General features: G+C 36.6%; 1 protein-coding gene across 7 annotated transcripts in view; it reads left to right on the top strand.

Moving 5' to 3' along the window:
- Positions 1-23,742, top strand: part of GPHN (gephyrin) — a 784,704-nt gene that overhangs the window by 302,004 nt on the left and 458,958 nt on the right. The gene's annotated exons all lie outside the window — the stretch shown is intronic.

Below are 23,742 nucleotides of genomic sequence, written 5' to 3'. Positions count from 1 at the left end.
GACATCCTCTTGCTCCCAGGTTGCATTTAAAAATGACGTTCTCCAAAATGTTGCTCTTGGGGCGTTTTGTCCTCTTTTAGCTGCAGCTCCTCTTCAAATTGTCACTCTCAGTTGCTCTGAGGTCCTTCTGTCTGTGAACTCCAGTGATCCAATTAACACCCACCCTAAATGGGTGGGATAACACCTCAATGGAAATTATCCAATCACACATTGCACTCACAGTTGATTGAGTTAAATCTCCATGGAAACACTCAATCAAAGAATTCCAACCTAGTCAACACTAATACATTTGCCCCCACAAGACGACATTAATGAATATGGCTTTTTCTGGGGGATATAATATATACAAACTAGCACATAAGGTATATTCATACTTATTATTTAATTGCTTCTGGCAACAAAGGTATAAGGTAGACAGTTATTCACTATTTTCTCCATTTTACCAATAAATAAAATCAGGAGATTAAGCAATTTATGTGAAGTTTTTGTAATTTGTTAAGTAATAGAGCTGGTATGAAGCTTATTTTTTTTTATTCTCCATTTGATGTCTTGCAGGCATATCTGAAATACACTTCCCAAACTTGCTTTACAATATTAAATGCAAAATGTTTACTCTTCCTTAACATTTTGTACTCTCTTCAGTCTATTCTTTTAAATCAGGCCCTCATTATCACATGCATGATTATTACAGCTATAGCTTTCCTTATTTTGCTATCAGCACTCTCTTCCTCATTCTTCAATGCTGATTGCAAACTAATCCTTCTAATACCTGTTTCCATATGTTATTCCCCTTCGGAGAAATGTCACTTTCTTCTCATTGACTTCATAATAATGTCTGTTACTCAGCCTAACATTGAGGACCTCCTTAGTCCTGCCCCACTTTGTCTTCCCAACCCTATATCCTACTTCATTTGAACTCCCAAATTTTGTTTTAATCTGTCTAGCTGCTTTCCACCTTAACTCATACCGTGCTTCTCACATGATGTACTTTTTCCTTTTATCTCTACCTATCTAAATTCAATCCATTTTAGGTCCTAAGTTTCATTTTCTCTGTCAGGTCTTGAGCACCCGTCCCAGTCATACTGATTTTTCACTATGTTCTAGACTCTTCTTTCTAATAGTTCTCATTGTTTATATATTCATTTTATATCTAATTATATATTGCTTTCCTTAATTGTATCAAATTTTCTCAATTATATTGTCAGTTCTTGATAGACGGGTGGTAATTTAAACATCTGCGTTCTAAACTTTTTTCTTCATATCCTCTTCAGTACATAGCACAGGACTTTGCTTCTTATAGGTGCTCATTACATTTGTTTGAATTACATAAATGAAACTACATTTTTATTGTTACTATTAAATTAATGTATTGAGAAGACAGATTAGGGCAGAACCAAGATGGGTGATGAATGCTAGCCTAAGTAGTAGACTTTAATCTGAGTCAGAAGCTAAGATAAATATATTGTGGATATTTCAAAAAATTGTTTTCTCATTTTCTGTTTTTATTTGGTTCCATATTCTTTTTTTTAAATATTCATTGTATTGAGATATATTCACATACCATACAGTCATACAAAACAAATTATACATTCGATTGTTCACAGTACCATTACATAGTTGTGCATTCATCACCAAAATCAATCCCTGACACCTTCATTACAACACACAAAAGTAATAAGAATAATAATTAAAGTGAAAAAGAGCAATTAAAGTAAAAAAGAACACTGGGTGCCTTTGTCTGTTTGTTTGTTTGTTTCCTTCCCCCATTTTTCTACTCATCCATCCATAAACTAGACAAAGGGGACTGTGGTCATTATGGCTTTCCCAATCTCATTGTCACCCCTCATAAGCTACATTTTTATACAGTCATCTTCAAGATTCATGGGTTCTGGGTTGTAGTTTGATAGTTTCAGGTATCTACTGCCAGCTACCCCAATTCATTAGAACCTAAAAAGGGTTGTCTATATTGTGTGTTAAGAGTGCCCACCAGAGTGACCTCTCGGCTCCTTTTGGAATCTCTCTGCCATTGAAGCTTATTTCATTTCCTTTCATTTCCCCCTTTTGGTCAAGAAGATGTTCTCCATCCCACGATGCTGGGTCTACATTCCTCCCCGGAAGTTATATTCCACGTTGCCAGGGAGATTCACTCCCCTGGGTGTCTGATCCCACGTAGTGGGGAGGGCAGTGATTTCACCTTTCAAGTTGGCTTAGCTAGAGGGAGAGGCCCACATCTGAACAACAAAGAGGCATTCGGGAGGAGGCTCTTAGGCACAATTATAGGGAGGCCTAGCCTCTCCTTTGTAGCAACAGTTTTCCCAAGGGCAAATCCTGTGGTAGAGGGCTCAACCCATCAAACCACCAGTCACCTAGGTCTGTGGGCATGTTAGCAACCATCGAGGTGGGGCAGGGCAATACCCCTGCATTCTCCACCAGCTCCTCAAGGGGGCTCTGCATATTTTTTTCCTTGTTTTTTTTTTTTAATTAACTTTTTTAAAAAAAATCTGTGTAAAAAATAAAAAAAATTTAAAAAAACATACAATAAAAGAACATTTCAAATAGACCATAACAAGGGAGTAAGAAAAAGACAACTAACCTAAGATAACTGCTTTACTTCCAACACGTTCCTGCTCTACCCCAAGAAAGTAACTTAATATAGCAACATTTCTGTGAACTTGTTCCTACTATACCCATCAGAGATTAACAGACTATAGTCATTCCTGGGCATTCCCAGAACATTAAATTTACCCATGGTAGCTTATCTGTTCTTATTGGATTATCGTTCCCCCTTCCTTAATTGCTCTCTGTCGCTAGTTCCCGTACATTCTACATTATAAACGATTTGTTTTACATTTTTCAAAGTTCACATTAGTGGTAGCATAGTGGTAGCATATAATATTCCTCTTTTTGTGCCTGGCTTATTTCACTCAGCATTATGTCTTCAAGGTTCATCCATGTTGTCATATGTTTCACAACATCGTTCCTTCTTACTGCCGCGTAGTATTCCATCATATGTATATACCACATTTTGTTTATCCACTCATCTGTTGAAGGACATCTGGATTGTTTCCGTTTCTTGGCAATTGTGAATAATGCTGCTATGAACATTGGCATGCAGATATCTGTTCTTGTCACTGCTTTCTGATCTTCCGGGTATATAACGAGAAGTGCAATCGCTAGATTGAAGGGTAACTCTATATCTAGTTTTCTAAGGAACTGCCAGACTGACTTCCAGAGTGGCTGAACCATTATACAGTCCCACCAACAATGAATAAGAGTTCCAGTTTCTCCACATCCCCTCCAGCATTTGTAGTTTCCTGTTTGTTTAATGGCAGCCATTCTGATTGGTGTGAGATGGTGTCTCATTGTGGTCTTAATTTGCATCTCTCTAATAGCTAGTGAAGCTGAACATTTTTTCATGTGTTTCTTGGCCATTTGCATTTCCTCTTCAGAGAACTGTCTTTTCATATCTTTTGCTCATTTTATAATTGGGCTGTCTGTACTATCGTCATTGAGTTGTAGGATTTCTTTATATATGCGAGATGCCAGTCTTTTGTCAGATACATGGTTTCCAAAAATTTTTTCCCATTGAGTTGGCTGCCTCTTTACTTTTTTGACAAATTCCTTTGAGGTACAGAAACCTCTAAGCTTGAGGAGTTCCCCTTTATCTGTTTTTTCTTTTTGTTTTTGATACAGGATTACTCAGCCTCAGCACTATTAACATTTTGAGACAGATAATTCTTTGTTGTGGGGTGCTCTCCTGTACATTGTAGAAAACTTGGAAACATTTCTGTCTTCTACCCACTACATGCCAATAGGCCCCCCCCCCCCAAGTTGTCACTACCAAAAATGTGTCCAGATATTGTTAAATATCTGCTGGAAATTAAAAGCACTACTTGTTGATAACCACTGCTCTGATGACTTTTTTTCAAATACAACATAAGTATGTAGATTAATCAACAAAATTATAAAATTATGATCTTCCTTAGAAAGCCTGAAAGCCTTTGTTCTTTTCCTTTCTTCTTTCCTTCCTTCCTTCCTTTCTTTTAGCATTGTAGTATATTTTTATGCTTCTACAAATGCATATAATTGGAATAAAGAATGCTATACGGATATGCTCCTTCAGTAGTTTATAATGTCTAAGGTGAATTGTCAGAATGTTGAATTAACTTTGGCAAGCGATATGGATGAACTGTTTGGTGGAGAACAGGGAAATCACAGAATAAAGAGAAACCAAAAGAATAGAATGAACAAGTTACATCAATAGTTGTTCGTCTTTCCTAATGCAAAGTGTTTCCATATTATTTATCCAATATCAAGTGCCTTATGTGTGAATACAAGAATGTTAAACACTGAATGAAATATCGTTTTAAAAAAAAAACTGTTCATGCTTTCCAAGTAATTTATAATCCCCTGTGAAAGTAAGGCACACTAACAGAACAAGACAGTGTATGTTATGACAGGACAAATTAATTGGGTAACCAATGCATGCTAAAATCTCTAGGAAAAGGAGATCCTGTCTGGAAGTCATTTTTCAAGCAGTTTTTATTATAAGCATCTTGACTTTACTCTGCCCTTTCTCTAAAAATCAGAGTACCTTTGTATTCAAAATTTTACCAGCATTTAGAGCTCATTTCGTGGCATTGAATTGGGAGATTCTCCTGCCATATATCCCTCTGCCTGCAAGTTCCCACTTGGCAAAATGAGGAAAATGCAATACTGTAAGTTTCTGCAGTTAACTTAAGAAATTATTTTACTTCTGAAAGTTGTGTTTAGTCCTACTGGCTATTTTACGTTGTTAAGAGTTTAGAAAGAAGGATAGATGTGTTTGAAGTGAGGAGAACAGAAGAGTTGAAGGATAATTATGGCATAATAGTTTGTTTTTGTTTTTTGTTTTGTTTTGTTTTTGAAAACGGTGAAAGGGTCAGCTACAGTTCTGCTTAGCTGAATCATCATCCACTCTTACCCCTGGCAAACATTAGAGGAGGAGACAATCAGGTGTCTTCACCATGTAAACAATGTCCTATTATTTTTCATTTTCAACTTAATTTTTTTGAAGTAATTTATCCATTGGTTTAAAAACAAAGAAAGGTAAAATACCTTGTTAAGAACAACAAAACCCGCCAAGCTACTGGCTCTTCTCTTTTTAACTGCTGCTTCACAGAAGCAGCCAGATTGTTTTTTTAGTTGTCTATTCTGATATTTACATACATATTTCAAACTGTGTCCTTTGCTGTATCGATTTTAGACATCATGTGATGACTTCTGTATTAATTTCCTATGGCTACCATAAGAAATCACCACAAACTTCATGGCTTAAAACAATACAAATTCTTTACCTTACTGTTCTGCGGTTCAGAAGTCTTATGTAAATCTCATCAGGCTAAGATCACGTGGGGTGCGTTACTTTCAGAAGACTCTAGGGGAGAATCCATTTCCTTGCCTTTTCCAGCTTCTAGAGGCTGCCCTTTTTCCTTGGCTCATGGCCTCCTTCCACTGTCTTCAAAGCCAGCGATATTGGGCCTAGTTCTTCTGAAAGAAACTAGCATCTGCTTTTTTCTCTGTTTGGATTCCTTTTTCCACTTTCAGTGACCTTTATAATTACAGTGATCTCACCATGATAATCCAGGGTGGTTAACTCTCTATTTTAAAAGTCACCTGATTAAAACTTTAATTCTATCTGTAATCTTGATTCTTCTTTGCCATTTAACTGAACATATTCACAGATTCGAAGGATTAGGATGTAGACATCTTGGGGTTGGGGCATGATTTTACCTACTGCAACTTACCATTACAAAAGATAATGATATTAGATACCTTGACCACCCTCTTCTTCCCACTGTCCTCTTATTGTAATTAATATGTTTATTAAATCCATATACAGTGTTTTCTTTATTAATACCTTGTAAATATTATTAACTGCTGAACCAAGTATTATGCATCATTTCTTGTGTAACTTTTTATTTTCCTATTGTTCATAATTGCCGCTTTTTGTTTGCTTAATTTTTTTTTCATTCTCTGGCTGTCTTCTCACTCCCCTTGGTAGCTCTGTGCCAGTTTGGATGTATTATGTCTCCCAAAACGTCATCTACTTTGATGCAGTCTTGTGGGGGCAGACGTATTAGTGTTGATTAGGTTGGAATCCTTTGATTCCATGGAGATGTGACCCAATCAACTGTGGGCGAGGCCTTTGATTAGATAATTTCCATGGAGATGTTATCCCACCCATTCAGGGTGGGTCTTAATTGAGTCACTGGAGACTTATGAAAGTGTTCACAGACAGAAGGAGGTGCTGCAGCCAAGAGAAACTTTGAAGAATGCACGGAAGCTGAGAGTGGAGCTGCAACACAACATGGGATCAGCAGACACCAGCCACGTGCTTCCCAGCTAACAGAAGTTTTCCAGATGCCATTGGCCTTCCTTTAGTGAAGGTATGCTTGTGTTGATGCCTTACCCTGGACATTTTCATGGCCTTCAAAATGTAACTTTGTAACCAAATAAACTCCCTTATAAATCCAATCCATTTCTGGTGTTTTGCATAACAGCAGCATTAGTAAACTGGAACAAGCTCTTTAAAATCTCTCTCAGTACTCTTTCCTATGTGTTCAAACACATTAAATAATCTGACCTCCATGTTTTTCCCAGGAGACATCTCTACTGTTTCCTGCAAAATCAGGGTGGATAGTTATTTAATTATGCTGAGCACTTAGGAGTTTTTCATATAAGCAATCTCCTAGTTTTCAGGTTTTCTTCTTCTGCAGTACTTTGTACCTATAACTCCTAAGTTTGTTATTGGTATCTACTTCTCCAGGCACTTAGGTTATATCTAGGGTCACCTTATAATTTATCTGTGTCCAAAAATAGGATAATACAGGAGTAAAGAGAAATAAAGGAATGGGAGAGGATGGAAAGGGGGCTATAGTGATAAATTGAGATTACTTTTTGCTCAAAGCAACAGGTACAGAAATACTTGTCTCACTTATTTAAAATCAGATGTTGAGAAAATAGAAATTTAAATTAGAGATTTTTTTTAAATTATAGCTTTCCCTATTTCTTTAAGTATGTATAATAACTAGGATAATTAATAGTAAGTCTCAGCTTAAATTATGATTTTCTCAGAGCTTAAATAGCACTATACTATCTAAAGTAGTTCCTGTGCATTCTAGCACATCATCCTTGTTTTTATGTTTTCTTCACAGCACTTACTACATTTGAAATTTTCTTGTTTCTTTGTTTATTGCCTTTCTCCCTCTGAAGAATGTAAGCGCCATGAAAACAGGTACTATGTCTTGTTTATTGCTCTGTAGCACATAGAATAATTCCAGACACATAGTAAGTACTCAATAAATATTTATTGAATGAATGAGCAAAGGTGTTTGGGAATGCTATTTTAGTAAGTAGGTAACACTTAAGCTAATATTTCGAAAGATTATTTATAATTAAGGCTTTAGAGAACCACAATAATGTTTCTTTCTCATGAAGTTTAAATGCTGTTCTCGAATCTAATGTAATTATATATCGCACTCTTTGTATATTTGAAAGAGTATAACCTATGTGAGTCTTGGTCAGGTTATAATACATGAATTTTTAATGAATGTTTACGGTAACTACACTATATGGAATACTTGCAATGGAATTTTACTGGTGTTTATTAAAAATAAGACTACTGTGATGGTTAGGTTCATGTGTCAACTTGGCCAGGTGACCCAGCTGTCTGGTCAAGCAAACACTGGCCTAACAATTGCTGTGAGGACATTTGAGGCTGGTTAATAAACCAACAGGCTGGTTTATTAAATCTTCAGTCAATTGACTGCAGTTGTGACTGATGACTCACCAAAGGGCGTGCCTTCCACAATGAGAGAATGCAATTGGCTAGATTTGATCCAGTTAATCATTTGAGGACTTATAAGCAGGACAGATAGAGACCTTCACTTCTTCTTCAGCTGCCCAGTGAAGCATTTCCTGAGGAGTTCGTCGAAGTTGCCGGTTCGTTTCCTGAGGAGTTCATCAAACACGTTCGTCAAAGATCCCAGTTCATTTCCTGAGGAGTTCGTTGAAGTTGCCAGTTCGTTTCCTGAGGAGTTCAGTGGACATCTTCCTTGGAGTTGACAGTTTGTTGACGGCTCTACAGAATTTGGACTCATGCATACCCACAGTTGCGTGAGTCACTTTTACAATTTGATAATCAGAGACACCTGTCATTGATTCTGTTTCCCTAGAGAACCCTAACTAATACAACTACTAAACAAATTAAAACTGCAAATAAGGGAAGCAGCCTACTTATAAATAAAGGCTTCTATTCAATATGCTAATATTCAATACGCTAATTTATGTCAAATTGTAAAAGCTGTTAAGAGATTTCTGAATTCTTCCTGTGTGGTTGGGTTCATGTGTCAGGTTGGCAAGCACTGGCCTAACTGTTACTGCAAGGACATTTATGGCTGGTTAATAAACCAGAAGGCTGGTTTATTAAATCATCTGTCAATTGACTTCACCGGTGACTGATCACATCAACGAAGGGTGGTCTTCTGCAATGAGAGAATTCAATCAGCTGGATTTAATCCAGTCAGTTGAAGATTTTTTTTTTTAAGGGAGAGAGGCCCTTCACTACTTCTTCAGCTAGCCAGCCAAGTGTTTCTTGAGGAGTTCATCAAACACCTTCATCGGAGTTGCCAGTTCACTGCCTGCCCTATGGAATTTGGATTCGTGCATTCCCACAGTTGCGTGAGACATTTATAAAACCTCATATTTACAGATATCTCCTGTTGGTTGTTTCCCTAGAGAACCCTAACTAATGCATTTCCTAAATTCCTTTCCCTTGTAGCACTGTGTAAGACCTAATAACACAAACTGATTGTATTCTAGTGGCCAACCTATTTGGGAGTTATTTGAAATTAAGAATTTATTATAGTTAGTGTTTCTTGGCTGTCTCCAAACTCTTGAGTTGCTGATCCCTTTGTGTATAGCCTGATTGGTCTCTGGAACATGGGTATCTATGTGACACTTGAAACTTAGAACTAGAGCTTGGCAGGTATTTATGTCAGTGTTAGTGCATATAGCAACTGTTAAAAAAAAAAAAAGTCTGGGCTCAAAAAGAGCCCAGACTTAAATTAAAGATATGAATGAAGCAGATCTGGTTAAGACTAGGGCAGATTGGGCCAGAGGATATAGGTCGAAACTGACTGTTTTTTTTTGTTGTTTTTTTTGTTTTTTAATTTTGAAATAAATTCAAAGTTACATGAATAGTTGTAAAAACAACACTAGCCCCATGCACAGAATTCCATCATACCCTGACCCCCCTCCCCCGATAGCTCAATCAACCATCTTTAACATGCTGTCACATCACTATTTCTTTCCCTCCCCCCTCCCTCCCCATCAATCATCCATCATCTATTTCTGTCTTCTGAACATGAGAGTTAGCTGCACACATCCTTGAACATACACTATAATTCACATATGTACTTCCCATGAACAAGAACATTCTTTTACGTAATTCCATTAAGCACAGCTAAGAAGTATAAGAGATTCAACAATGATACAATGCTGACATTCTATATTTCCTTTTCCTTATGTCTCAACTGTGTCCCTTCGAGCCACCTGTCTTCCACCCTCCAATCCTATCCAAGTTCATCCTTAGCATTCAATTGTCGTCTAGTTAGACTTTTTTTTCTTCTTTTCTCATTGTGGAAACATATATACAGCCTAATCTTCCCATTCCACCCCCTACCTAGCCTTCCATTAGTGGGATTAATCACATTTAGAGTGATGTTATGCTCTTTCCCACCATCCATTACTAGAAATTTCCCTTCACCTCAAACAGCAACCCTACACTCATTTCTTAACTCCCCATTGCCCCTTCCCCCATTTCTCTTAACCCAAACTCTACTTTTCATCTCTATAGTTATATTCTCTGATAATTTCTTTGTGTTTACTGTGGGGCTTAAAATTAACCTCTTAAATCCCTATCAATCTTGTTTTTCTTTGATACCACCTTGACTTCAGTAGGGCACATAAACTATGTTCCTATACTCCTTCAGTCCCCCACCTTCATATAGTTGTCTAAAATTACGTATTTTACATTGAGTTCAAAACCACTGATTTGTCCTTAGAGTTTGTGTATTTTTTATCATGTAGGAAGTAAATCATGGAGTTATAGTTCAAAAATTATTGACTTCTATTTGCATTCCATTGTGTTTGGAGAATATTCTTTGAGTATATTCAATTTTTTTTTTATTAATTTCTTGAGGCTTGTTTTATGTCCCAACTTATGGTCCCTTCTGGAGAAAGATCTGTGATCACTAGAGAAAAATGAGTGTCCTGGTGATTTGGGATGTAAGGTACTATATATGTCTGTTAAAATTCTCTATATGTCTCCTTTCTTTGTTTCTCTGTTGGTAGGGCTTCCTTTAGAATCTGAAGTAGGGCAGGTCTTTTATTGGCAAAGTCTCTCAGCATTTGTTTGTCTGTGAAAAATTTAAGCTCTCCCTCAAATCTGAAGGAGAGTTTTGCTGTATAAAGTATTCTTGGCTGGAAATTTTTCTCTCTCAGAATTTTAAATATGTCATGCCACTGCCTTCTCGCCTCCATAGTGGCCACTGAGTAGTCACTACTTAGTCTTATATTGTTTCCTTTGTATGTGGTGAATTGCTTTTCTCTTACTGCTTTCAGAACTTGCTCCTTCTCTTCAGTATTTGAGAGTCTGATCAGAATATGTCTTGGGGTGGGTTTATTTGGATTTATTCTATTGGGAGTTCTCTGAGCATTTATGCTTTGTGTGTTTATATTGTGTAGAAGGTTGGGGAAGTTTTCCCAAACAATTTGAATACTCTTTCTAGACCTTTACCCTTCTCTTCCCCTTCTGGGACACTAATGAGTCTTAAGTTTGGACGTTTATTTTATTTGTCATATCCCTGAGATCCATTGAGATTTTTTCGATTTTTTTCTCCATTCTTTCTTTTGTTCTTTCATTTTCTGTTCTGTGGATTTCTAGGACACTGAGATGTTGTTCAGCTTCCTCTAGTCTTGTATTGTGAATATCCAGAGTCGTCTTAATTTGGCCAACAGTTTCTTTTATTTCCATAAGATCTTCTATTTTTTTATTTACTCTTGCAATGTCTTCTTTATGCTCTTCTAGGGTCTTTTTTATGGCACTTATGTCCTGGGCCATGGTCCTCTTGATGTCCTTTAAATCCTTTGCCATGTCTTCGTTCTTCGATTATAGTTCTTTGATTAATTTTGCGAGGTATAGGGTTTCTTCCGAAATCTTGATTTGTGTGTTTGGAGCTGGATTCTCCATATTGTCTGGTTTTATCATATGCATTAAGATTTTCTGTTGTTTTTGGCCTCTTGGCATTTGTTTTGCTTGATAGGGTTCTTTCAGGTTGTATCAAAAAAAAGGATATCGATCTGATTTTTCAGAGAGACAGTTTGGTGACGTACACTTTCTCTAACTAACCAGCAGATGGCATCTGTGAGTCACCTATGTCCCTTAGATCAGTGTCAACCTTTTTTCCACAGAGTGTAGGGAAATGATTCTTGTGTGTTCAGTTGGAGAACTCAGTTTGGGTGTGTTGCTGGAGCCGTCCGCCCTGAATGTGGGTCGTGTGTACGGGTGGCCAGGGAGGAAGGGCAGTTCTACTGTTCAAATCTCCCAGGTTCCAGGAGATTCAAGGCTGCTGCAAGAGTCTAAGCCTTCATTTCAGTTCAGCCCCAGACCTACTCTCTTGGTGTCGCACAAACCACCGGACTTGGCGTAGTGCCCCTGGGTTCTCCGAGTGGATCCCCCCTCCCAGCCGCGATCCTCCCTCAGCTGAGGGAATGCCGTGCTATGTCATCAGTGTGCGCCGTCCCTCAAGGGAAGCCCTGGGCCGCTGGGCTGTGCCGCGGGGCTCTCAGCTCGTTTCAGATTGCAGAATGTCTGAGGCTGTCTTTACTGCAATGCCTTGTGGGCTGAGAATAGCTGAGGTTTTCTCCACAGAGAGAGAGCGAGGGACAGAGAAACTTCCAGGTTCACCCGTCAGCCAGATATAGCACCCGATCCTCTGGGCTCCCTATCCTGAGACAGATATGTTCCCCGATTCTCCCAAGGTCAGCTGTCACCAAAAGCCTCTGTCTGCTTGTTGAGGATTCGCTGTGTGTATTGAGCAGTTAATATTAAAACCTCACTTGGAGCTGGGCTGAGAAAGTGCACGGCGTGGCTTCCGTGAGGGAGGGTCTCTCTGCTCTAGGTTCTTGGCTATCAGTGCGGGTCCTCAGTTTTACTTACAGATTTTATGCTTTGAACTCGGGCATTCCTCCCAATTCATGTCGGTGGATGTTGAGTGTACTGTCACATTTGTCTCCCCGCTGTTATTCCAGGTTATTTACTGGTTTTTTGTTCATTTATGAATTGTTCTGGAGGAGACTAAGTCTTCCACTTCTTTCTATGCCGCCATCGTCCCAGAATCTCCTGACTATGTTTTAAAACAACTTCCATTTGAGACCAAGGGAAGAGATGTTTATTTGGTGCGGGATCTATATTTTCTAAACAATATAACTTCAATAGTCAGTTTGTTCAAACACCATAACTACATGGAACTTTGAATAGGAAGTGAGATATGGTAGGTTTGTACAGATTAGAGTGAAATAGCGACACATCCCAAAGTAATTTGGACAGAGAATAAAAATATATATGCAAGCTCCCCCCGAGGAGCTGGGGGAAAATGCAGAAGTGTTGGACTTCCTCATCTGGATTGTTGCTGATGTGCTCACAAATATTGATGACTGACGGTTTGGTATGCCAAGCCGGTCTGTCTTGGTTCTTGCCCTTATGAAGCTCGTTACTGCAAAGGAGAGGCTAAACCTGCTTATAATTGTGCCTAAGAGTCTCCCCCTGAGTACCTCTTTGTGACTCAGATGTGGCCCTCTCTCTCTAGCTAAACCAACTCAACTGCCCTCCCCCTTATGTGGAATCTGACTCCCAGGGATACAAATATCCCTGGTAAGGCTCGATATGACTCCCAGGAGTGAATCTGGACCCAGCATCGTGGGATTGAGAACATCTTGACCAAAAGCGGGTGCGAAATGAAATGAAATAAAGTTTCAGTGGCTGAGGGATTTCAAATGGAGTTGAGAGGTCACTCTGGTGGACATTCTTACGCGCTATGTAGATAACCCTTTTTAGGTTTTAATGCATTGGAATAGCTAGAAGTAAATATCTGAAACTATCAAACTCCAACCCGGTAGCCTTGACTCTTGAAGACGATTGTATAACAATGTAGCTTACAAGGGGTGACAGTGTGATTGTGAAAACCTTGTGGATTGTACTCTCTTTATCCAGAGTATGGATGGATGAGTAGAAAAATGGGGACAAAAACTAAATGAAAAATAGGATGAGATGGGGGGGCATGATTTTGGTGTTCTTTTTTACTTTTATTTTTTATTCTTACTCTTATTCTTTCTAGTGTAGGGAAAATGTTCAAAAATAGATTGGGGTGATAAATGCATAACTATATGATGGTACTGTGAACAGCTGACTGTACACTATGGATGATTGTGTGGTATGTGAATATATCTCAATAAAACTGAATTTAATTTAAAAAAAATAATATATTGCAGTTAGTATTTCTAAGGACAATTAGGCTTCCATAGTTAAATGAACTGAAGTTTTGTAGAATAGTCTCAGTCTTTAAACAACTTTTAGAACAAGATTTCTTAATTCTAATAAGTATTTCTGACAGAAAAGTATGATGTATAAAAGTCTTTGCTTCAGACTGATAGAAATCTAGGTAAATGGCCGTTTTTCTGTTTACTATTTATGACTTTGAGCAAACTAAGCTTTCTGATTCTTAGTTTCATCATCTATAAAATGGAAATGTGACAGTATATGTAAAAATACTTAACAAAATGCCCATTTTAAATGCTGCATCGTTTTCTTTCCTTCTCTAGTGAAATGGAAGAAGAGGCTCCTCTCAGAAGTATAATCTAGAACTGAGTTGGAAGTTAAGGGCATATTTTTTTATATGAATAAATGTTGAACATATTTATACATTGAACATATTTATACATCTAGTTTAAATAAAGTCTGTAGAATAGTCTGTCTTTAAAAGAAATTTAGAACAATATTACTTAATTCTAAAAAATATTTCTGACAGACAAGTACGATGTAGTATAAAAGTCTGTGCTTCAGACTGATACAAATCTAGGTAAATGAAGGGGGTTCATGATCTATGGCAGAGAAGGTAAATAGAAGAGGAAATATCCTTAAGGAGAAGGGAAATGGAATGGGGTACAGCTTATGAAGGAAGAATTACCCTTGGACAACAGGGTTCAAATAAACTTACAAAAAAAGGTCAAGAAACTGAAGAAGTTTCTGCCTAAAAGCCTCTATTTTCTCTAAAATATAAGCTATATGATCATGTACTAGTAGAAAGAATTTGGTGAGGACTGAAATCAAGATGATTAGTGAAGGTTTAGAAAACCTGCTGAGGGGAGTCAGACTAAGGGACCAGATTGAGATCTATTGGCACTATCCAAGGAATTTCTCAAGAAGGTCTTGGCAGTCCAGGGATAGCAAAGAAGGCAGGGTGATTTTATTGATTCAGTTCTAGAATTTTGAAATACAGGTGCATTACAAGAACAAGGGAATAAGGAGTTGACTGTATTAGTAAGAGAGTGGTTTTAGTGAAAGAGAGATGAAGAGAGATAAGGAAATAAATCTATGAGGGATCTGATTAATTAGAAGAAAATGACAGGGTCACTTAGGTAAAGGTTGAAGATCGGTATAGTGGGATTAAGGGAGTGATAGCAATACTAAGATAAAATGTTTAAAAAGTTTAGACATATAGTTCCAAGTAAATATATTCAGGGTATGAATGTAATGAGTGGTTGGAATGGAATGGAAGGTAAAGACCATTTAGGCTGAGAAATTTAAATATCAAGCAAAGGTCAATGGACCTTCCATATTTTCACTGAAGTGTCAGCCAAGTTGACAACCATTTCTACATTACAAAATTCTAAGGAGTCCTAAGAATTCTTCAGAGTGCTCATAAGACCCCAGTGATGAACAGAAATTTTTAAAGCCATCATTGAATTTTCAAGTTCCTCCACTAAATACCACCAGGTTATAATAGCTTATTTTATTTAATTTTTTATTTTATTTTATTTTGTTTTATTTTAATTTTATTTACTTGCTTCCTTACATATTTATTTATTGCAGCCCCTACTTCTCAGTATACTATGTTGGACCTTTCTCTTCAACTCTTTAACAGCATTTTTGGGCATTTTGCAGATACCATGCTTGCATATACTTATCTCCACATGCTTCAAGTCTCATAAGTATTTCTTCTTTAAATCATTCTCAATTTTCTTAGGGGCAGAGAGATCATTTTCCCCTAGGCCTGTGTCTCACTACCAGTTGGCTTTCCTTCATATTTTTCTTTAATTTCCAGTGTTGTCTTATATTGGCTTAGAATGAGTTAGGAAAGTTAGTAGTAACTGGATTTGTTCAACATTTTTAAGTCTAGAAATTCTCTTTATAATGTCAGGTAAACTAGTTGTTCTCAATTTTGGAACTTCAGGGTTATTGAGACAATGGGAAAATCCCTTTTAACACTTGTTACAACTGCATAAAAAGAAACATAGAAATAGAAATAGTCTGCAAATGCCATTACTTTATCTCTTCTAATTGGAATCTCGCTTGTATTTTATTAATTCATTTAACAGATAGTTTTTGCTTGCCTACAAAATGCAAGAAACTAGGTTAAATAGATGTCCCAAATTCAATTTGAGGCAGACAGATATGCCCCTCACTTTCAGGAGTTTCACACTATAATAAAGTAGAAAAGCTGTATAGAAAAAAATGTAAAAATGCACTGTTCAATTCATTAATTGATGCATTCACTCACTGTATTAGGGTTCTCTAGGGAAACAGAATCGATGAGACATATTTAGGAATAAAAGTGACTCATGCAACTGTGGGTATGCACGAGTCCAAATTCCGTAGAGCAGTCAGCAAACTGGCAACTCCAATGAAGATGTTCCGTGAACTCAGGAAATGAACTGGCAACTTCAACGAACTCCTCAGGAAACGCTTTGCTGGGCAGCTGAAGAAGTGAAGGTCCTCTATCTGTCTCGCTTATAAGTCTTCAACTGATTAATTGGAGTAAATCCAGCCAATTGCATTCTCTCATTGTGGAAAGCACGCCCTTCAGTGAGTCATCAGTCACAGCTGCAACCAATTGACTGATAATTTAATAAACCATCCTGTTGGTTTATTAACCAGCCACCAACGTCCTTCCAGCAATTGTTAAGCCAGTGCTTGCTTGACCAGACAGCTGGGTAGTATCACCTGGCCAAGGTAACACATGAACCTAACCATCACACTCACAAATGCCAGGTGAAAGGTAATATGGGTGAGCATCATGCCCACTTACAAAGATCTTAAAGAAGATGGTGTGTGTAATTGTCACACAGGGGCAAAGTTTCCACATGGAGCGCAGCAGAGACTTCATAGATATGGCACTTAAACTGAACCATAATGAATATTTAAGATATGAACATACAGAGTTTAGGAAAGAATGTTCTAGGCTGAAGGAATATCATATGCAAAAGCACAAAAACAATAAAGTATGGCAACCGTGCAAGGAAGAGTTTGGTCAAAATGGGGTGGAAAGAAGAAAATGATAATATTGATTAGATAGGGTTTGGTTGATCATGGAAACCTTTCACAATACATTAAGATATTTGTACAGTATCCTTCGGGCAATAGAAAGACAAATGATTAATTAGAATGAAGAAGTTTCATGATCAAAACTATGCCTTAGGAAATTGAATCTGGCCACAGTGTGAAGCTTGTATTAAAGGAAGGCAACCCTGAAAAGTAGGCAGATAATTAGGAGAAATTTGGGATAGAGAAAATAAGGACATGCATTCAGAGGATGAGAATGCAAAACTGTAATTGTTCTGAGGAGGTCAGTTCTTCTTGGCAACTGATTAAATGGGAAATATTGGAGAGAGAGTCAAAGATGATTTTTTGAGCCAGAGTGACTGAGAGAAAGTAATCCCATTTAAAAGAGGAAACTTGTGAAAAACTAACTGTATGCACACATGTAACAGCATTTTTAAATATGGTTAATTTCAGGAGTTAGTGTATTCAAAATTAAGAACTCCTGCTTGAAAGTTATCTTATATATTTGAACTACTTATAAGCCAAGTCAAAAATATTAATTAAATGTTTTCTCTGGGTCCAGTTGTAGGAGCCAAAAAAGTGAAAGCAGAATAACCCACCTGAGGGGAAAAGAATACAGTTTACTTGAAGGGAAAATATAATGTTAATGAGGCAGATGCTAGAGCCAAAGTTAGAGAACAGAGGTTTTTTTTTTTAAATCAGCTTTATTGATATATAATTCACATGTTATGTAACTCACCTGTTTACAGTGTACAATTCAGTGGTTTTTTTTTTTTTTAGTATAGTCATTGAGTTGTATAGACATGACCATAATCAGTTTTAGAACACTTTTATAACCCCTAAAAGAAACGCATTTCTTATTAGCAATGCCCTCCAATTTTATCCCTTACACTCCTTTCCCTAACCCTTAGCAACTGCTAATCTACTTTCTCTCTATTTAAATTTCCTATAAATGGAATCATATAATATTTCATCTTTTGTGTATGGCTTCTTTCACTTAGCATAATGGTTTCAAGGTTAGTCCATGTCCTAGCAAGTATCAGTACTTCATTCCTTTCTATTGCCAAATAAATTCCATATATGACTTAATTTTCTGTAACCATATACAGTTTTGAAAAACAGAAAGGTTAATCTTGATACAATATTAATGTCTAATACAGATAGATCGCATTTTGTTTATCCATTGTTCAGTTGATGGGCCTTTGGGGTTGTTTCTATATTTTTACTATTATGAATAATGCTCTTATGGAACCCATGTCTAAGTTTATGTGTGGACCTGTTTTCATTTCTCTTGGTTATATAGCTAGTAGTGGAATTCCTGAGACTCAATTTTTAACCTTTTGAGGGACTGCCAGACTTTTCCAAAGGGCTGCACCATTTTACAATTCTACCAGCAGTGTATGAGGGTTCAAATTTCTCTACATCCTTGTCAATATGTCTTATTGTCTTTTTTATTGTAGCCATCCTAATGAGTCTGAAATGATATCTCCTTGTGGTTTTGATTTGCATTTTTCTGATGACTAATGAGAATGAGCATCTTTTTCATGTGCTTATTGGCCATTTGTATATCATCTTTGGAGAAATGTCTAATGAGATCCTTAATCCCATTTTTAATCAGATTATTTGTCTCTTTTGAGTTGTAAGAGTTTTTTATATATATTTTAGATACAGGTTTCTTATCAGATAAATGATTTGCAGAATTTTTTCCCATTCTGTGGATTATTTTTTACTTTATTATGGTGTCCTTAGAAGCACAAATGTTTCTTTTCATTTTAATGATGTCTCTATTTATTTCTTCTTTTGATGCTTGTGCGTTTGGTGTCATATCTAAGAATCCATTGCCTAATCTAAGACCACAAAATTTATTCCTATATGTTTTTTTTTCTTTTTAACTGTTCCTGTTTGCTAATGCTGCCAGGATGCAAAATACCAGAAACAGATTGGCTTTTATAAAAGGGGGTTTATTTGGTTACATAGTTACAGTCTTCAGGCCATAAAGTGTCCAAGGTAATGCATCAACAATAGGGTACCTTCATCGGAGTATGGCCAGTGGCATCCGGAAAACCTCTGTTAGCTGGGAAGGCACGTGGCTGGCATCTGCTCCAGAGTTTTGGTTTCAAAATGGCTTTCTCCCAGGATGTGCCTTTCTAGGCTGCAGCTCCTCAAAAATGTCACTCTTAGTAACTCTTGAAGCATTTGTCCTCTCTCAGCTTCTCCAGAGCAAAAGTCTGCTTTCAAAGGCCAATTCCAGAATGTCTCTGTAAGCTGCAGCTCCTCTCTCAGCTCCTCTCTCAGCTCCTGTGCATTCTTCAAAGTGTCCCTCTTGGCTGTAGCAAGCTGGTTCCTTCTGTTTGAGCTTATATACTGCTCCAGTAATCAAGGCCCACACTGAATGGGTGGGGCCACACCTCCATGGAAATTATCTAATCAGAGTTATCACCTACAGTTGGGTGGGTCGCATCTCCATGGGAACACTCAAAGAATTATCTAATCAACACTAATATGCTTGCCCACACAAGATTGCATCAAAGATAATGGCATTTTGGTGGACATAATACATTCAAACTGACACATTAACTTTTTAAAATATTTTTTTTTAGAGAAGTTGTAGGTTTACAGAAATACAACGCATAAAATATGTAAAATACAGAGTTCCCATATACACCCTATAATTACACTTTGCATTAGTGAGGTACATTTGTTGTAATTCATGAAAGAACATTTTTGTAATTGTACTATTAACTATAGTCCATTGTTTACAATAGGATTCTTTGTATTGTACAGTCCTAAGTTTTTTTCTTTTAGTTTTTATTCTTGAAACATTATATGACCTGAAATTTCCCCCTTTAACCATATTCACATATATAATTCAGTGCTGTTAATTGCATTCACAATCTTGTATTACCATCACCACCATCCATTATCAAAACTTTACAGTCAACCCAAATTTAAGCATTAACTCCCCATTCCCTACCCCCAACCAAGCCGCTGGTAACCTATATTTTCTATTCTAACTCTCCCAGCACCATTTGTTGAAGAGAATATTCTTTCCCAAATGAGTAGGTTTAGCAGTCTTGTCAAAAATCAATTGTTCGTAGATATGAGGGTTGGTTTCAGAACTCTCAAATTTGATTCCATTGGTCTATATATCTATCCTTGTGTTAGTACCATGCTGTTTTGATCACTGTAGCTTTATAATAAGTTTTAAAATCATGAAGTGTGAGCCCTCTAACTTCGTTCTTTTTGAAGATGCTTTTGGCTATTCCTTTCCAAATAATACTATTTATCTTTCCAAATAAATTTGATGATTGACTTTTGCTATCCCTCCCGTCATACTCCAACCAACTGATCTCTGGGTCTTCCCCATTCTACCATTTTAACTTGCCTCAGTACCTGTACCCACCTCTTTGTTCCCATTCTTCATGTCATAATTCAGGCCAATTTCTTCCTCTAATCTGGTCTCCCTTCTTCCAGTCTCATCCCCTCCACTTTCTGAGTGTAGCATATGAAGTCCTCTGCAGATTGACTCCTGTCCACTTCTTTTTCATGTTCACCAGCTCAAGTAAACTTTTAATGAGCACTTAACCATGTCAGGCGTTGTGTTTGTGCTACATATTGAAGATAAAAGTGAAGAGGCAGTATCACATCATGATTAAAATTGTAACTCTAATGTTGGACTAACCTGCATTCTAATACTGGCACCTTTTACTAGCCATGTCACCCTGACTGATCTTTAAGTTTTTTAATCTATAAAATGTCAGCACTCCCTCTTTTTGATCATTATGCAGTTGAAAGAGACAGTGCACGTAAAGCATTTAGCAAAGTGCAAATACCTGAGTGTTATAGTTTCCTTGACTGTTTAAGCAAATACCATGCAATGGGTTGGTTTAAACAATGGGAATTTACTGGTTCACAGTTTTGAGGCTAGGAAAAGTCCAAATCAAATCAAGACATCATGAAAGCAATACTTTCTCCCTGACGATTCTAGTGTTCTAGAGCTGGCTACCAGCAATGCTTGGTCCTTAGCTTTTCTGTCACGTGGCATTGATCATGGAAGCCTTTCCTGGCCTCTCTCTTTTCTTCTGTGTTCCATTGATTTCAGCTTCTGATTGCTCCCTCTGTGGCTTTCTCTCTCTGTACCTGAGTTTTATTCTTCTTATAAATGACTCCAGTAATAGGATTAAGTCCCATCCTGATTAATATAGAGCACACCTTAACTGAAATGACCTCATCAAAGGTCCTGTTTAACAATGGGTTCACACCCATTGTAATGGATTAAGTGTAAGAATGTTTTTTTCTGGGGTACATAGCTCTAAACCACCATTGTGAGTAATCAATAAATGATAGCCATTTCATATCATGATTGTGATGGGAGGATATGCATCCAAAAATTTACAAAGCATTATGTGATATGTTAATATAGATATGTAGTATACGATGAGAACATTAATGAGGGGCTTCTTATCCCAGCTTGGTATAGCCAAGAAAGACTTTTTGAGTCTTAACAGAAGAATAGGAAAGAGTTAACCAGAAAGAGAGGAGAAAAAGAGCAGGCAAGTGCAAAAGTGCAGAGGGGAGAAACAAACAAGCAAACAAACAACAACAAAAACAAGCCCAGTTGTTGCAGAATAAAATATGAGTGTGATAAGAGATGAGGTTAGAGTGTTAGGCAAGGGTCAGAGTATATCAGCATGTAGAGAACCTTATATGCCTCACTGAAGACTTGTCTGGTGGGTGAACGGCTTTCAGCAGGGAAAGGATATGATTAAGTTTGCATTTTAAATAAGTCATTCTGTCGGCTATGTGGAAGATGATTTTTGAGACATGAATTTGAAGAGGGGAGTTTCAATAATTTCTAGGAAAAATTATGCAAATGAGGATAGGAACTAGAGAAATGATAGTGAGAGATAGGAACAATTAGATACATTTAAAAATATTTGGGAAATCAGATCATGTCACTTCACTGCTTTGAATTGTTTAGTAGCTTCATATTACTTTTAGAATGATATCTACACTCTTTGCTATGAAGTACCAGGACCTATATTATCTAGATCTTGCTTATCTTTTCAACATATTATATCTCTCTCTCTCTCCTTCTCTTACTGTGGTTCAATCAACCCAGCTTTCTTTCTGTTCCTCAAATATTTCAAATCTTTTGTTGCCACTGTGCCTTTGCATTTGCTCTTTATTTTGCTTGGAATATCCTTTCCCTAATACAACACCTGACTTGTGTATTTTTATCATTCAGCCTCAAGTAAAAGTTCATTTCCTCAAAGGAACCCTTGTCTGATCCCTTATCTAAAGTAATTCCCCTTGTTATTCTCTTTCTTGTCACCTTATTTATTTCCTTCTCACCCCACATGTAATATCCTTGTTTATATACTTTGTTTTTAGTTATTGTCTGCCTTAGTCATGAACATGGGAACCTTATCTAACTTATTCAGAGCTGTATTTCTTCACCTACACAGTGCCTGGTAAAATAGGAGGTATTCAATAAATATTTGTTAAAGAAATGGATTATTACCTGAATTTTTTATTTAAATTGTTGGATTGATAAATTAATTTTGTATCAAGATTTGAACTTTGGTGGATGGTTCTACTGACTGAACAGAGAATATAGAAGGAGATAAATTGAAGGACAAAATGCATTACATTTTGGTTATCCCTATTCCCAATGCTTTAACTGTACTAAAGTAGTTGCAGTCTTCCAAATGCTCCCCACATTTCTGTGTATCCATGCATTTACAAATAAATAATTTCCTCTAAATGAAATACCTTCCTCTCTCTACCCCACATTTTTTGCAAGGAAAGTTGTTGCTCATCCTTAAGAGCCTGTCTTCTGGTAAACTTTTTCCCAAAATCCCCAAGTAGTCATTTACTCCCTTCTTTCCCCCACTATAATAACTTCTACTTAATTCTGTTATAAAACTTAGTTCATTATATTACAAATATTAGTTTATATTATCTACTGTATCCTTATGCCCTGGACTGTATCTGTTACATAGTGTATACTCAATGAATAAAATGATGAACTTATGTTCAGGGCTATAAATTTCAATCCTAGAGTTTTCAGTAGCCTTTTTACTCTGTCTTCATTGATATCCCAGGAATCTCAGCTTTTAAAAGAATAAATTTAACAGTTGACAATAAAAAAATTTTTAATGCCTATTTTAAACCTATTCCAGAAAGTTATGTAATTTTTCATTTTAGTAACCTATTTGTTGTTATTTTATTAGTTATCTTATTATGGTCTTATGTACCATACCACTGGTGTACCTTTTATAACATGAATTAAGTAAAATTTAATTAGTGTTTTCACCTTTCAAGTATGACACTTTGTTTTTATTAACAATTCTTAAATCAAGGTCTGAACATTGATTTCATTAGCAATGATAACTGTAAATAAATATTAAAGAGTTTAAATGCAGAGTTGTTCAATCAAAGTCTTTTGTTTAGACTAATTTATTTTTGATAGAAACCATATTGTCATTTATTAAATTACATTGGGGAGGGGAGGTATCCAAAATCCAGAATACTTAAGTACTCTATTTATGGTACTTGCTTTTCTGATTTGAGGTACTTATAAAATCAAATAAGTAATTAGAAGATTTCTTTGAAAGCTGTGAATTAGAGCAAAGGCAGGTGGGTAATCTTAGAGCTAAAGAGCCTAGAGCAGCTGTCTAACAAATATAATGGAAGCCACAAATACTAGTTATATATGTAATTTAAAATTTTCTAGTGGCCACATTTTAAAAGTAAAAAGAATATGAAATTAATTTTTTTATTAATATATTTTATTTAACTCAATATATCCAGAATGTTATTTCTACATGTAATCAATATAAAAATTATTCTTTTTTCATACTAAGTATTCAAAATCTTGTATGTGTTTTATACTTATGTGCCTCTCAATTAGTTCCTTCACTTCCTTGCTTCCTTGGGAAAAATTATTAAAAATCTCTGTTTCAATTTCCCCATTTACACAATAGAGGCAGTCATGAGAATTGTTAGACATTATATCTGACATGCCTGAAACATAATAAATGTTATATAAATCTTAACTCCTTTTAAAAACAATA

This window comes from Choloepus didactylus, chromosome 4 (genome assembly GCF_015220235.1).
Source record: "Choloepus didactylus isolate mChoDid1 chromosome 4, mChoDid1.pri, whole genome shotgun sequence".
Taxonomy (NCBI): Eukaryota; Metazoa; Chordata; class Mammalia; order Pilosa; family Megalonychidae; genus Choloepus; species Choloepus didactylus.
This window is presented reverse-complemented; position numbering and strand designations above follow the sequence as displayed.